The sequence below is a fragment of the Coloeus monedula genome, assembly GCF_965178545.1.
Source record: "Coloeus monedula genome assembly, chromosome: 6".
In the NCBI taxonomy this organism is placed as follows: Eukaryota; Metazoa; Chordata; class Aves; order Passeriformes; family Corvidae; genus Coloeus; species Coloeus monedula.
Window position 1 is genome coordinate 14,694,682 of NC_138786.1, and position 16,325 is coordinate 14,711,006.

The following is a 16,325-nucleotide window of genomic DNA, read 5'->3' on the forward strand; positions in this document are numbered from 1 at the left end:
GAGGACTTCCACCTTACTTCAACAGATCACAAAGCCAGACCTTTCAAACTGCTGTACCATGATTATAATGGTCATAATGACACTGAAGGACCTCTCTTCCTTTGGAAAATATTGTACTTTACCCTCTTAACAAGAAAAATAATGCTTATGAAATGATATTTCTTGGACAAGCAAAATAAGCTATTTAAGTACAGCTGCTCATTGAGTAATCTCTTTAACAGCCCTTCAAAGGAAGTGTCATTCACTACTAGGTAAGGGAAGAAACTCCGAAAGGTCACTTTTGCTTAAAGCCACCACCAAGAAAATGATATTTTACATTTCTCTGATTCCAGTCTTGTGTTTAGGACTATGATACAACTTCCCATATTCACTACAATATCTATGCAGACTCTTTATTAAAATAATTTTGCAAGAGATTACCACAAGAACTGTGTTATTTTTCGGCATTCCTTCTACTTTATGCTCCAGCTTTTGCACACAGCCGGGTCAGAGCCCAGCCCAGGAGATAAGATGTCTTCCAGCAACAGCCAGTATGCACATCAAGCAGCAAGATAAAAATCAGGAATAATGAGTTTCTGCCAGGAGGGTTACATAATCAGCAATCCTCATTAAAACACAGTTTCACTGAACTAGATGAGCCTTATAAATGCAAATCATTCTGAGTTTAAGTCATGCAACAATCTACAAATTAAGAACTCTCTGCAGCAAATAATGCAGATAACTCCAAATTCTTTATGTTCCTTTTCAATTCACACCCATTAGAAGGGTTTGGACTTTAGATTGGGGATTTTACCCTCCTTGAATTATACCAGAGATGTGCCTCAAACAAAGTGACTATTTCTGTGGACTCCCCACACAGACAGCAAGATTCTTAACAGATTTATAACAAATTCTTTAAATTCTTTAAGTCTGGCCAAGCTTTTGTTTTATCTACTTTATTTCAATGGCTTATAGTGTGAAGGACAGACATCTTTGTAAGAGGTTCTATACATTTCAGCTCAGTCTGAAGACAAGTCCAAGTGAAACCCTTCACAAAGCAAGATTAAACCAGAAATGACATTACAGTTACCAAGACAAGACTTAAACAAAAGAGGGTGTCTTCAGAAAGACTGAAATAGTGACAGACTAACAAAAGTATAAAACTCTGAAAATCACACAACTCAAGTCCTGGGGCATAAAGTCTTAAGAAGCTTTGGAAGTTAAAGGTATGAATCCATTCCACAGGATAATTATATAAATATTCAACAGTCAAAGTCTACAGAAAAAACCAGACACCAGAGCCTTTTCTGTACAGTTATGAAGCTGCAGAGCTCAACACCCATTAAAGCCATAAATATTGCATTAGGAAGAAGTCTTGTCCTGTCTGCTGCCTATTCCAGAGCTCAGCGTAAAACACAACCAGGGAATCAATTAAAAAACCCCAAAACTATTTTGTTGGGTTCCTTTGTAGACAATGAAGGTCTTTGGTCCCATTAAGAGCACAGCTGTGGCCTTCAATTATTTACTATGCTCCTGTTAGCAGGACAATCATACTAAAACTTCTCCTGAAGACATACTGAATATTTTGTAGATGGTCTAAGCCTACTAGCCACAGATAATACCCTAATGAGAAGTCTCATATACTTGACACCACCTTCTCAGACTCTCTAGAAAGCTAAGCCAGCTTTAATCTCTTCATTAACTTACAGCTGGTTAAAACTGCTATGTCAGATTTTTAGAAGCAAGAACACCCTGACTTACGAAGTCCTCTCAAGAAATCCTACTTGGCTTTTCCAAGAAGCAGCAGCCTGAGGTAAGTGCATTTTGGAGTTTTCACAGTCTTGCTGCTGCCTAAGGATTCTAAAGAGCAGCAGGACTTTTTCCTGAACTTTATTCAAAAAAATAAAACAGAATCATACTTTCTGAGACTATCCAGAACTTCTTGGGCTACAACTTAGAAGATTATCAATGCATTCAGGTGCTGCTTGATAATTACAAGTGATTTTTTCTAAAGGAGACAAAAAAAAAATTATAGTCTTCAAAGTATTTATATATAGCAACAGCCAGCTCTATAAAAAAAAAAAAAAAAAGCAGCCTTATTTTTCTGCTGAACTTGATGGCCTTGATCTCCATATCACCAAGCAGTCTCCTGTTCACAAGGAGAGTCCCTGTTCCACGAAGTCACAGCTGCAGATAAACACACATTCCTCAGCTCTCAGAAACATGGCACACAGCTACCACAGCACCTTCATTCACAACACCTGGAGAATCCCAGTCACTCAAGAACTGCTTGTTTATTTTACAATTTCACGTTACAGTGCTGTATTTCTGTCACTGTATGACAGCACTCTTGCACTGAAAAATCCAGTGACTTCTAGCATTCAAGACAGATGGTTATTGTCAGTGATTATCTGAAAAATTGAATTTTAGCCATATTTTCTGCAAGACAGCCTCATAAGCATACATACATTTAATTTGATTGCTGTATTTAAGTCCTGACCTTGGGAAACTTGTAAAGTCAGTGTATAAATTTCTGACAAATTCTATAAGCAGACTGCAGGGTTTTTTCAAACAGTTTGGCATTTAAAAAACTGATAAAAAATTCTGATAAAATTGCAATAGTTTTGGTGAAACTATCCTGCATGCCAGTTCTAAGCAGTAAATTCATGTAACACATCAGAATAAAAGCTCCCTAAGCATAAGCATGATTAAAATACTGATAGACCTCCTTTTAAATGCTAACCATGCAGCATCAGTTAACTTTTCCACATAAATTTAGCTTCACTTTGAACCTCTCACTTTGCAGCCATCTAAGTTCAAAGGCAGGGAGTGAGCAGAATTTAAACTTCTCCAACATGTACAAAGAGAAGGGCAAATTCCATTAGGATCATCTATCACCAGCGAACTCCTCAAACACTCACAAAAAATAACTTTCAGTTCAAATCCTGGCATCCTGAACCATTACTGACCGAGCCATAGGAACTCACCAGAAGTTTGCAACAACTGGAGGTCATTGAAGACCCAGAAGCGATCCTTATGGAGCTAGGACTGTTCTCATCTGAACTGCTGCACACTATTTTAAGTAACAGTAATAATCAGTTTTCAGCTGTCAATCTGTTCACCTTCAAGAGTGCTCCTCCTGCCAAGCACTCAGAGAACGTGAGAAACATTTGATTTATTTTTAAAGGAAAGCCAGAAGCAATTGAAGAGATTGTAACAGAAATTCAGAAGTGATAGGACAATGCCCTACACCACTTACTTGTCCCCTAATTTTGAAATTAAACAGGCACATTCATACTTTGGGTGAAGTCGCCACATTTCCACTGCTCTACAGTACCTCACCTGCTTCCTTTAAAAGTGGGTCTAAAACCTCAACCACACAATTTATGTACAGCCCTGACCAAGGGTAATCTGCCTCTTGCAGTCAGATTTCATTAACTTGAATATTTAGTTTAGCTATTCAACCAGTTGTGATCAGACAAGAGTCTGGAGACCTTTTGGCTCTGGCCTAGCTGAGTTTCTGTAACAGCAATATTCCCCAGGTTAACAATTTTACACAAATGTGTTTAGAGCCTAAATTTGATCACTCAAGCACCTGTGTACTGTTATATAATTTTGAGTATTGCACATCATTCATTATGTCAGAGGAGCAAAATACTCTTAAAAAAAAAAAAAAGCAGCGACAAAACTTATTAATCATCAAGAACCAAGAACCTGCAAGATGCCTGACCATCTCCTTCAGATCAAAGCTTCTACATGGAATGGAAATGAATTTTAAACCAGATTTTCACTTACAGAGGCTTACATTAAAAAAAAATTACATATGCACTAGTCTAGCAAATACATAAAATGGAACCAGGAAGAATTTTCTTTCCAATAAGGAATTTATAGTTTTCTAGTAAGAAGCTTCGGGGAACCAATACAGGACATTACGTCTCTACCAGGACAAAGACTCCCAAAATCTAAATTAGTTTCCTATCTTAATGAGCAAGGGATGACTTCATCAGACATAAATCGTTTTACCTTAAGCAGAGGTAATCTCACCATCTGCTCATGTACATGTTAACATTTTTCTCTACTTCAGATGAGCTGCACAGCTTTCTTTTCAAAAACACCCAAGGCTTGTAATGTCCTATTTATAATTTGTTCTACGCAAGCACAGAACATATTATTTGGTAATTTCTTCATATGAAGTACTTTATAGCTATCAGAAATCAGTGCACATGAACTCCCTGGAGTCCAAGCACTAAATACAGAAGCAATGATAAGAAGTCAGGCCATTTCCTGCATTCCTTATAAAGTAACAGTCTGGCATACAGTAGCCAGTGCTTCCTCAAAACAAGTGCAATTTTCAAACTAACTTTGAGGTTATTTTGCCATTAAATAGAACAAAAATAAAAATATTTGAAGCATTTGCCTCATACTGAATCATAGCTAACTTAGAATTAACAAATCTTGCCCGCATACCAGAGACAGTAGCAGTTTTATGGGAAACCAGGGAAAACTTAGCAAAATACGACAGCAGTAATATACTGTGGAAAATACTAATCATCTGCAAAGGAATTCATAGCCAGACACTTGCCACAGCAGGAAAACTCCTTAGCAAAAGAAAGAAAGAAAAAAGTACAAGAACTTTGATGTTCAGAAGCCCTCTCTGCCAGATGCATTCAGATTGCTACAAACTGAGAAGAAACTGAACACGTACTCATGACATGACTTCTTGAAGTAAGGCTGTTATTTTTTTTAAAATACTGTTAGGTTTAAACTGGAGGTTTCTCAATAACAAACAGTTCTGAAAGGTCAGTGTTAAAGCTATACAGTTCTATCACACCATCTTTTTAATGAAAACTTAGTAGCTTCTTTAATCCAGTCATTTTAGCAAAATGAGCAAGTGCCCCCTTACAGATGAGATTAACACAGTTAACCAGAAAACTGAATCCATTTTGTTTTAGCTCACATCTACAGAACCTTCAAAGGCAACTTCACTAGCTTAAATACAGGTGCAATCTTCAACTGGGCACAAACCCTGAACCAACACTAATTTCGTTTGTTTTGTTCAAATCATTCAGATCATAAATACCTAAGCAGGAACCGCATCTCTTAACTTTGATTTTGAAATTTCATTTACGTCTAAAAAAAGTACAATTTCATCACAAAACCTTTGATCTCGAGGGCTAGGCAAGAATAGGATGTTTCTGGAACAGGAAGTCTCAGCCTTTAAGGTCTTTCAACATCAGCAACAAATCCCTTGAAAAATCCAACCTCAGCTGTTTCAGTGCTTATAAAAATTTATGAACTATTAAAATCAATTTTCACCCAGGACACTCTGCAGAGAGGATCATTAATAGATACAGCATACTTTGTAGCTGCTGTAACTTTGAATCCTCAGGTTTTGATCGATGTTTCTAGAGAGACAGAGCATGGATGCATCTGTCATGATGTTCCAGCCAGATCTCAGTGAGGGCAGCTACAGATACCTACAGATCACATGTTTCCCATTGCCACACTCCTCCCCTGCAATGATTTGCACCACTGGCCACTGCAAGCCCTTCCATCAGTAGATGTGGATTTATGCAGGTTTGGTACAGCAGGTTTGCAAGCTTACTCAGCACATTTCTGCTATTATACTCCTCCCCTCAAATTTTGAGCCTAACCACCATTCCATTTAAGTCTGTTAAAGAGATGGGGGTCATAAAAACAACTGAATTCCATGTAAGTGTCATAAAAACAAAAAACCTGACCCTGCCAAGAACACTGGCTGTCACAGCTAGAAGAAAACTGTAGTGTGCGTTCATATAACTGGACACTGCAGATTTATCACCAGGATAATCTTTCTAAATGATTGAATCATGGCAAGAAGTCCTTCAAGCCAATCAGCAGAAGACACAAATCAACAGGAAACTTGGCATCAGTTTCAGCAGCTGCAGAACTACTCACCAAACTTTGCATCCCTTTATTTCTCCCTATTCTGTTCTCAGCTCTCTAAGAGCATCCTGCTATTCTGCTCCTGCCCAGTATTTTATGGATGCAGGTACCAGAAAAGAGCAAGAATGAAACTGATGGCATCCCAGGCTGTTTCATTCCGATGCACTTGGCCGAGATAGTTTTTTCCATGCCTTACAGCCAAGCTTATTACCCTCATTGTTTGACAAAGGCTAGGAATTTTAGTTCTGTTGCAATGTTTCTCCTTACAGAATAATGCTTTCAATTCCACTCCTCCTGTTTCAAAAGACTGTCTTTAAAAACTTTTTACTGGTTCCCTTGCTTTACAGACACCTCTTAAGTTGTGCTTTTCTCCACATCACCCTGACGTTCCCAATCCCTCCACCAATCCCACTTTTCAAAGGATACTTGAAAACACTCACAATACAAACTTTCATACAGAATCAACATTAGCTGCTGGCTTAAGGGGAGGCTTTTTCCTATTTTTTAAGCAAGGTCACTGTCCCAAATATTTTGATTCCCCAGCTGAATAATTCGTGCAGTAATTCTTGACTTGTAAAGGAATTTTATTCTGGAATATCACTTTCATGGAACAATTAAGACTAGAAGGGGCCTTAGTTATTCATGCAGAGTGGGGCCTGACCCCAGCAGAGCATGACAAATTACCTGGAGCACTTAGCTAAACTAGTACTTCCATTAATCCCGGTCCCAGTGGTACTAAACAGAAGATAGACAACTGCATAGCCAATTTTATCAAAACCATAGAAAAGTGTCTAGTGCAGGAAGAACAGGGAGAGAGGAAAGAAACATCTGTGCTGTCTGCTTTAATTACCACAACAGAGATGCCCAAATACCTTCCATATAGTACTAGAATATTCTGCAGCATAGACAGAGGACTGTGTTAAAATCCCACTGTTTCCTAAATTATGTGCCTGAAGTAAGCCCTGCAGACATCCTCCAAATGTCACAAAACATTGACAACAGCAAAATGCAGGAGGCTCATGATGCAAGGTACAGTGGCTGTTAACACAGGAGATGAAAACAACCCTCCCCCACAGAGATCCTATTTTACTCCCTGGGCAGCAGTGCACCATATACACCTTCAACAAACCATCATCAAAAACATGCATGGAGAGGAAACACTGACACCTCAGCTCTGGCCCAGACTTAACTCTGTATCACTGCATTAGCATCACCCTACCAGCCTACCCTAATGCAATTCTGCTGCAGTAGCCAAATTATTTCCACCATTTGATTCAGCAGCTGAGTTTCCCCTCAGGCAGGAAACTTGCACAGTTTCAGTTATAACCAGCAGATGCTTCTTAGTCACACACCTCACATTCATAGGAGATCAAGCAGAATTGCTGATTACTAAGTGACAGACCAAATGCACCATTCCCGTGTAGCTCCATGCTTTATCCATCAGAAAATACTAAATGCTTATTACATGTATTGACTGAACGATTACGTGGTTGGTTTGGACTTGTTTTTTTTTCAGTACACAGGTAGAGAACTGAACAGGGTGGCTACACTCAGACCAAAGGTTCACCTCATCTTTATCTTGTCTCTAAAGGTGGCTTTGGAAATGCAAATAGGGAAAAGCTAAACCAACACAAACACTTCCTCAAAACACCCTTCTAGTCTCCACTAATTTGCCACTCAAGTACTTCCTGAATCCTGAGGTAACTTCTCTAAGATTAAGACTCTTGATGGACTTTTTCATGAGGAATTTGTTCAGATGAATGCTGAACTCAGTTAAACTTCTAGCTCTCACCTTGTAACTCAGCACTGTCACCACGCTCTGCTTTTCTGCTGTGACTACAACCTAAGCAGAAGAGTGGATCAGTTATTGATGACCTGATCGTGATCAGTCCTCTACAAACATCAACTACAAGATTGAAACCTACAAGCTCTATTATTTCCTCTGGGTCACGATGCACTAACCAGCCTCCAGATCTGAACCAGTGACATTCCCCTAGCACAAACCCCACAAGTGTCCTCATATACTACACACTGCAACTTATGGCTGGGTTTTGTAAGTGATGTTTTGTATGTAACTTCAAATTACAAGTTACATGGAACACGCAGACATACCTTCCCCCTCTCCTTCCATTTCTTCCCTCTGAAGTGACCATCAGTTGGAATAAGCTTAATCTAAGGAAATACTTTCAGGCTGCATTCCTACAAAGTTACAGACTGAAGTAATATTTCTCATAACTTCTTTTAATGCGATGAAAGCATTTCATTCTAAAATTTTTATAGCTTAAGTAAGGTTTATCATTGCTGGCACGCTTTGAAACATTTCCTCCTTCCCTGTCCATTATGGAAACAACATCATCATTCTTCTCACAAACTTACATCACACCAACCTCCTTGCCTACAAAGGGGCTGGATGATGCTGTATTAGATGACTGATTTTATTGACCACTGTTGATAAAGACTGAACCCTGGTTCTGGTAATTAATTACACATCCACATCTTCTACTTAAAATAGAACAAAATATGTTTTCACAGTTACATATCCATAAAGCAAACAACATACATTTGTGTAATACTCTCTCATTTTTAAGCCTGTTGTATTATCCTAAAAATAAATAAACACCAAATTATTCCTGTACTGACTACAGACACTAAAAGGCAATACTTATAAAATAAAAATATGGAAGATCATTACTGGAATGTCGTAAAGGCTGACCTTAAAACACATACTGTATCTTATGAATTTTAGTCATGTCAGTGTTAGACTAACACTGGCCTACCCACCAGTGCTACTTTACTGCAATTTTTGAGGCTCCCACAAGGCAGCCTTAAGATTATTCAAAAGACAAACAACATGCAATCCTGCTCCAATAAAATTCAAACCTAGCATTCTTTTTTTTTACATAACCCCATACTGTCGGGCTTTGGTCCCACATCAAAGCCTAAGACAACAAAAAAACCCCCTCCAAAACATCACCTCAGCATTTTTATTTCTTAAACAACATTTTAATCCAAGTGTCTCCAGCTGGGCAGTAAATACAACATCAGCTCTAAGAAACATCACCAGTTTCAACTTAGTTTGAGAAGTTAGAAACAAAGGAACACAAAATCTGAAAGTATTTTCTTTTACTCAACATTTTGAAACGCATAATTTTCCATTTAAGGCATTCAATTTTCTTTGTTAGTACACAGAGAGCTACTCAAATCACATAAAAATAACTAAATCATCAATTTAAGTACAATGATTATATGTACTGGTGAACCTTTGAGTTCTCAGTGATGACAGTAATAACCCAAAGGAAAGAGGAACATCAAGTATCTAAATCAGGATTACTACTGCACTGTAATTAAAACAAATCTATTTTATTAAATCAATTAAAATTTCAAATATTTCTTGAGATCTCCTTTGTATTTTTTATAAGCAAGCATCTTTAAGGGACGTAAAATAATGTAAAATAAATTGGAACGTAAAAGAACATTCAAATACAGCACAATATTTAAGAAGAAGGACCTGTAAATGGACTATTACTTGTCTGATTTGTGGTCCCCTCCCCAAAAGGGGACCACATCTAACTTCAAGTATTTGTCACTTCTGCCTGTGTTTTCTCCCTCTGCCTTTATCTTCTATGCAACTTTCTTTCACTGTCGCCTTATTCTTACCAGTTCTGCTTCAATTTGCTTTTACAAAAAACAAACACAACCCCAAAAAAACCCCAACAGAATTTAGTGGGACTTATAATCCCTTTCTCCCCCTCCAATAAATGTGCTGCATGAGGCCAATTTAAGTAACTTCTCTTCCCCCCAGACACATAAGGGAAGTTTTTTACAGGCTCACCCTCAATTTTGGGAGAATGAAGCACACAACTGCCTTCAAAGCCAACAAAGCCAAATAAAAAAAATATTTTTTTGTCTGATTTCATTTCCCCTGCCCCATTTCTGCTTCCCCATTGGATTCTTCATAAATCATTCATCACTACTACTCCGGAGCACAGCTTATATTCAAAGAAAGTATTGCACAACATCTTGTACAAACATCAGACATTTTTTCTTAAATTTTCAGTTCCCTTTGGGAAGAGATCTGCATTAAACATGCAATGTTATTAGTTAAAACCTGTCCACCTCTCCTCTACCCCAATTCAGTTTAACTGCGTTATGTTGCAGTATCAGACTTGTAATAAGTAACAGTAGAAATGAGTAGAAAGACCACCAGAATCTCTTTTCTTCCAAACGCTTTTCCTTTCACTGCATGTTGCTACCACATCATTTCTCCAACAACAGCATAGCTGAAGTGGGAGGTTACTTGTACTAACAAAGGCGCAGGTATACCTTTTTTATTGTGTTGATACAGAATAATAAACTAGATCGAGCCAAGAACAGCAAGGCAGTCACAAACTTCCATGTATCACTAGAAATATCGGCAAAGCTCCCGGAGGAAACAGCAGAGCTGCTTCGGGATCAGCTTTGTAAACATCCAGCTTCTCTGGAACCACAGCAACGCACCAACCCGGGGCGAGCGAACCCACTCCAAAGCCAACAAGAAGACGAACAAAAAGGAAGTGTAAACCTGGTGGGTCTCTGCAGCGACCGCCAAGGTGCCCCCTATGCCGGGCACCTCCCGGGCTCCCCGCTCCGTGCCGGTGACAGCTCCCTGCCACCCGGAGACTTCACCCCCGGGTCCAAAATGCACCTCTGGCACCTGCGGAGCGCGGGCAACTCCTCCGGACGGCTCCGCGCCCCGAGCGGCGCCGCTCCAGCGCTCCAGACACGCAGTTCCCGGCTGGGAGCACTTCCCGCAGGCAGCGCCGCCGCCGCCCGGCTCGGGGAGCCCGCACAGCTCCGGGAGCGGGACGAGCCGTGCGGGCAGCGCTGCCCGGCCCCGGGCCCGCCGCTCGCAGGTGCCGCCCGGCAGCGCGGGGAGCACCGGCAGCCCTGGGCCGCGCCGAGGCCGCGCCGGCGGCGGGCAGCGCCCGAGGCCGAGGGTCGCAGAGACCCCCGGGAGGGGCGGGCGAAGCGGGGCACGGCGGGGAGCGGAGCGAGCGGCCCCCGGCAGCGCGGGGCTGGGACGGCGCAGAGCCCCCAGCTCGCCCCGACCCCCGCGGCTCCCCGCGCCTACCTCGACCATTTCCCCTCGTCCCTGCTGCTCCCGGCGGGAGCGCTCCAGGCTGCGGGCAGCTCCCCCCGCTCGTCGCGCTGCGCTCACTTCCGCCCGGCCGCGCGGGGCGGAGCGGGGCGGGGCGGGCGCTGCGCTGGGCCCGGCCCCGGGGCCGCCTCACCTGAGCCCGCGCCGCCGCCGCCGCCCCCCGCCCGCCGCGCCCGCCGCGCCCCCGGCCCGCGCAGGGAGCCCGGCCCGCCGGGGGGCGGCTGCGGGGGGGCCGCGGGGGCCGGGTGGCGCTGGGGTGACTCTCCGTCATTTCCTCCCCTTATCGCCCCATCTTCCCAAGAATGCTCGGCATGACTGGGAACTTGCACAACGCACCAGAAACGTCCGTCGGGGGGGCTGGAGCCGCGCCGCGGACACAATGGACTTCCTCAGCCGCCGGAGCGGGGGAAGGGCCGGGAGGCGGTGGGGACAGGGCCGAGCGGTGATGCTGGGGAAGCCGGGGAGCCCCCAGCACATGAGGCTTGGCTGCAGGGATGAACACCTTCATCGCTTGCCAGTGGACGACCCCGGTGGTTTGGAACAACAGGTTCCTCTCCACAGAATTTTGCTTAACTTCACTTCAGAAACTACTTTGCCGGCAAGGACAGTTCCCTGTTGTCAACTCCAACCTTCCTGACATACCAACACGTTTCAGAAAGACCAAATATTTTGGTTTGACCTTCACAATAGCTTCAAAAGAACGAAATGCTTTGGGTATGCCCAAAAGTATTGCATGTGGGATTTTATACAAAGTTTAGACAATGGGCCTTTCGTAAGATCAAATTAAAAGTTGTCATGGGCATTTAAATGCAGTAATATTATTTTTAATGTAGATGTAGAAGAACTCCAGAGAGAATAACTTCTTATTCTGTCCACTCAGGGGACACTTAACATAAGTGACTAATTCAGTTTATGCCTATTGGTATTTTATTCTGCACTTTTAGCACACTGAAAATTCCAAGAAATACAAAACTTAATGAATACTTAATGAAGCATAGAAAAGAAGACACATCACATGAAAAGAAGACACATCAGTTTAGAAGATACAATATAAACGAATTATCGAAAATTAGTCAGAAATACACTGCGGGCAGTGACATTTTCTGTGTGGTTGTAGATAAACTTCACCATTTCAGCATCTAAGCATTTTCTGTTGGATAAATCTTGACTTGGCACCATGAAGGTCAATGAAAGCCCTTGCAGGTGACTTCAACATGAGCAAAATGGGGACCTGGAAGGCTGACACAAAATGTGTTCCTGGAGAATCATCACAGACATGACTTTAATTACATAGATTAAAAAAATTACCAGAGTTCTTACTACCCTTGAGATCTAAGCCATCAAGAATTTTTCAGGCTGACAGTTATAAGATGTAGAAATCCATCCTTTCTAATGCCATTCCAGTTTTGACAATCAATAAGCAAATTCTTCTCCAATTTTGAACACAGAATGGAGCATCAATAGAAGAAATCTACTTTGCTCAAAAGCTCGACGGTCCTTTCCAGACTGTCTGTCCAAATACACCTTCTTTTCAGATTGCATTTTAGACTTTTTGTCCTGCAGTCTTGTCTCCTGGTGACGTCCTCTGCTGGGCTCCTGTGGTGATCCTGGCCAGGAGAGCGCTGTACTTGGAGCAATTAGTGACTCACATAAACGATACTTTACAGAGGCACGGTGCCTTTCTGACTGGGATCCTGCTGCATACCAGTTCCATGGCGTTTGTGCTGCTTTCCCCTTCACGTACAGGTCACATTAAACTGCTCCCAATTGCACCTGTGACTCACTGGCCACAGGGTTTAGACCTGGGGTAACCATTTGTCGATGTTTCATCCACTGGTAACTAAAGGAGCATTAACCTGCTTAGTCTGAACAAAAGGCAGGTGCCACACCCTACAGTTCCAACAAGATCATGTTGGAATGAGATATCTTTAAGGTCCCTTCCAACCCAAGGCATTCTGTGATTCCATGATTCCATTTGATTGACCAACCTCTATCACATTACATACTATGTGACAGTAGGTCAAATATGAATCTTACTAGTTGAGATAGGAAAGAGGATTTGGTTCATTCTGTGGATTAGTGAAGAATTTTAGACTCTTATCAAGCCTGCCTACCAGTGTCACGTTAACTGTAAGAACTGTCTGTGCCTTTACTTGGAAATTATTTCCTTCCTCTCAAAAAATTTTCTGCTATTCTGCATATTCTAAAAAATAATTTAAGCCCATCCTTTTTAGCACTATCTCATTTTTGAAAGGTATTCCGAAGGTCCTTCATGTTAAATAGGCACTGACTTCATATTATCACACTGAATATAAACTGAGTGTGCTATTCCTTCCTCTGCTGTCACAGAGTCACAGAATCATTAAGGTTGCAAAATACTTCCAAGATCACTGAGTCCAACCTTTGACTGAACACCACCCTGTCAACTAGACCATGGCACTCAGTGCCACGTCCAGTCGTGTCTTTAACACCTCCAGGGATGGCGATTCCACCACGTCCCTGAGCAGTCTGTTCCAGTGCTTGACAGCACTTTCAGTGAAGAAATTACTCCTGATGTCCAGCCTAAACCTCCCCTGGCACAACTTGAGGCCATTTCCTCTTGTCCTGTCGCTGGTTGCCTGAGAGAAGAGACCCACCCTCACCTGGCTACAACCTCCTTTCAGGTGATCGTAGAGAGCAGTAAGGTCTCCCCTGAGCCTCCTTTTCTCCAGGCTAAACAAGCCCAGCTCCCTCAGCTGCTCCTCAGACCCTTCACGAACTTCGTTGCCCTTCACTGGACCTGCTGCAGCACCTCAATGTCTTTCCTGAACTGAGGGCCTCAGAACTGGACACAGGATTCAAGGTGCCATCTCACCAGCGCTGGCTCCAGGGGGACAATCACTGCCCTAGTCCTGCTGGCCACACTATTTTTGATGCAGGCCAGCACTTTACACTGAAGAGCAACTCTAACACAAGTACTTTTGCCTTTCCTTTCATTGTTTCTCAGATACATCCACATTACCTAAGTACCAATTATCAGGTGTACTCTGGAAGTGGTACCAGCCAGATTTAGAAATAGCATTTTTAAGTCAGATGCCACATAGCCTCTCCATAGCTGGGCAGTCATAGCAGTTTTCCTTCAGGAAAGACAACTGTTTGGCCTTGGAAGCTCAGCTTCCAGGTAAAGTGACACTATTCCCTAGAGAGCTGAGTCAAGAAGGGAACAATGGCATAGCCTGCAGACTTGCTTAGGAATGGATGATTACAAGTTACACATTTGCACATGCAGAAGTGACGCCAGCTTTAAAGTATTTCTCATACAGGAAGTTATTCATATGCCCATGTAAAAGCCATGCACAAGGTGTGTGTCTCAGCAGCCTCATTGTCTTGCTACTGTGTGTCTTGTCTGTGATACATAGACCAAATTGCCACAGTTGCCCTGACAGTTTTCAGGAGACACTTGATAAAGCTAGGTCTTGTAAAAACCCCACAATTTATTAAATAACATTTTAATGAAATTTAAATTGCATACCACAGACAGAAAAAATGAGAGAATTTGGTCAAATATTTGGAGAGAGTAAGTGCTGTGCTCACTATGCTGATAGTCAAAGATCCCAAAAGAACTGACACACAGCATATGCAAAGACATATATGCATATGCAAATCAGCTTGTGCAACTAACAATATTGACACTGGTATTAACTGGAAATATGACAAACTGTCACTGGCAGATGCTTTTTTAAACAATATCTAGGACACAAGAAAACTTGAAGTATACCCAGTCAAAAGGACGCCTACATGTAAGGAAGCTTAACAAATGTGTTGGTGACTACAACACATGGGAAATAAACAAAACAAAAACAAAACACACAAAACCCAAAACCAAACATTCTCCCATCAAAACAAAAAAGAACAACTCAAAACAATCACTTTAAAGCCAAAATTTCCTTAAGTTTCTTCTCAGCCTAAAGTGCATTTATGTGCCCTTTAACAGGTGAATGCCTCGAACTACTGGAATTGCTGCTTGCCTTTAACTAACTGGAAGGAATAAACTTGACATCTGTTGTTGAGTATCCTTTCTGTAAATGAGAAATTGTTAGTAGGAGCACGGGGACTATTAAAGGACAAATGTGCTTCCTGTGACAATAGGAGGATGGAGCATATCCTACCAAGGACAAAAACCTCTTCACAGAATCCATGCTATGTACCAGAACATGGTAAAAAACCCACACCCACTTTGTGCAGCATGGAAATTCCTGGGATTTCATTCATTGGGGTGTCGACTGCAACACAAATTTTGAATTCGAAAGTACACCGACTCAGATGATGCAGGAAAGGAAAATTATGCAACTACATCTACAACTCCAGTAGGAGGCTGCTCTTTAGATAGCTGCAAGATTCAGTGATGTTTGAATTAAAGACAAAACAGCTTTTATCTTGTTATATTTATAGTTATCTTGTTATATTTTCTTAAAGTAATCATGTTAAATATACTGAGAAACTAAGCTTAACAGAGTAAACACTACAAAAATCTACCAATCCTCAGCTAATCAAGACACTGATAGCCTCAAGGTGACCTCGGTGTATTTAAAGGCAACAGGTTTTAAGAGCTAGTTTTGGAACAACTGGTAATTTGTATCAAAATTGCAGCCAGGATTTTTTTAGTATCTATAAACTTTTCTTTTCTCTGAAAACCAGTAGAGGGAGACAGGTTCTTTTTCACTCTGAAAGAAAACAGAAGATTGTAGTACTTCAAAAAAGACACCTCCTGAAAATTCACTATCATTTCCTAGCTTAGGCTTGGAATGCCTTTTCTTGGCCATTTTGAACTCTATTATTAATACTCACTTTTCTTTTTTCTTAGTGCTTATCCAAGCTTCAATGGCTATTGCTTACATCTGAAGATGTTTAGTCAACAGCATGTTCCTATTAATAGTTCACTATTAATTTCTCTCAGGGAGAAAGGGGATATCAGTGTTAGTAATGATTGAAAGAAAAATTAGGTTGTGGTTATAGTTTTTTTTGTTTCACTGTCATGCAACAGTTTGCATGTGTTTGCAGCATGTCTAAAGCCTGCATATGGCTCTCAAAATCTACACAATCATTTCAGCTGGCTTTACATATGAGTTACATATTTAAGGGCTAAATATAAGAAGAAAGTTCCATTTTAAAGTAAAAACCACAAAACCAGCTGCTGGTGGTTTCAAGTGCAAGTAAAATGTTCTGTTGGATTAATTTCTTAGGGCCTGGGTCTTGCCTCAGGAAATGGGAATTTAGGCATTACAAGCCAAAATATTACTATAGA

At 41.5% G+C, this 16,325-nt stretch overlaps 1 protein-coding gene across 3 annotated transcripts in view; it reads right to left on the reverse strand.

Moving 5' to 3' along the window:
* PIK3C2A (phosphatidylinositol-4-phosphate 3-kinase catalytic subunit type 2 alpha) overlaps positions 1–11,074 on the reverse strand; it is a 50,727-nt gene extending 39,653 nt beyond the window's left edge. For all 3 annotated transcript variants that reach the window (XR_014226462.1, XM_082282928.1, XM_082282927.1), the window contains exon 1: positions 11,015–11,074. The gene's annotated coding sequence lies outside the window, so the exon portion shown is untranslated. The remainder of the gene's footprint in view (positions 1–11,014) is intronic.
* Positions 11,075–16,325: the final 5,251 nt, after the last annotated feature.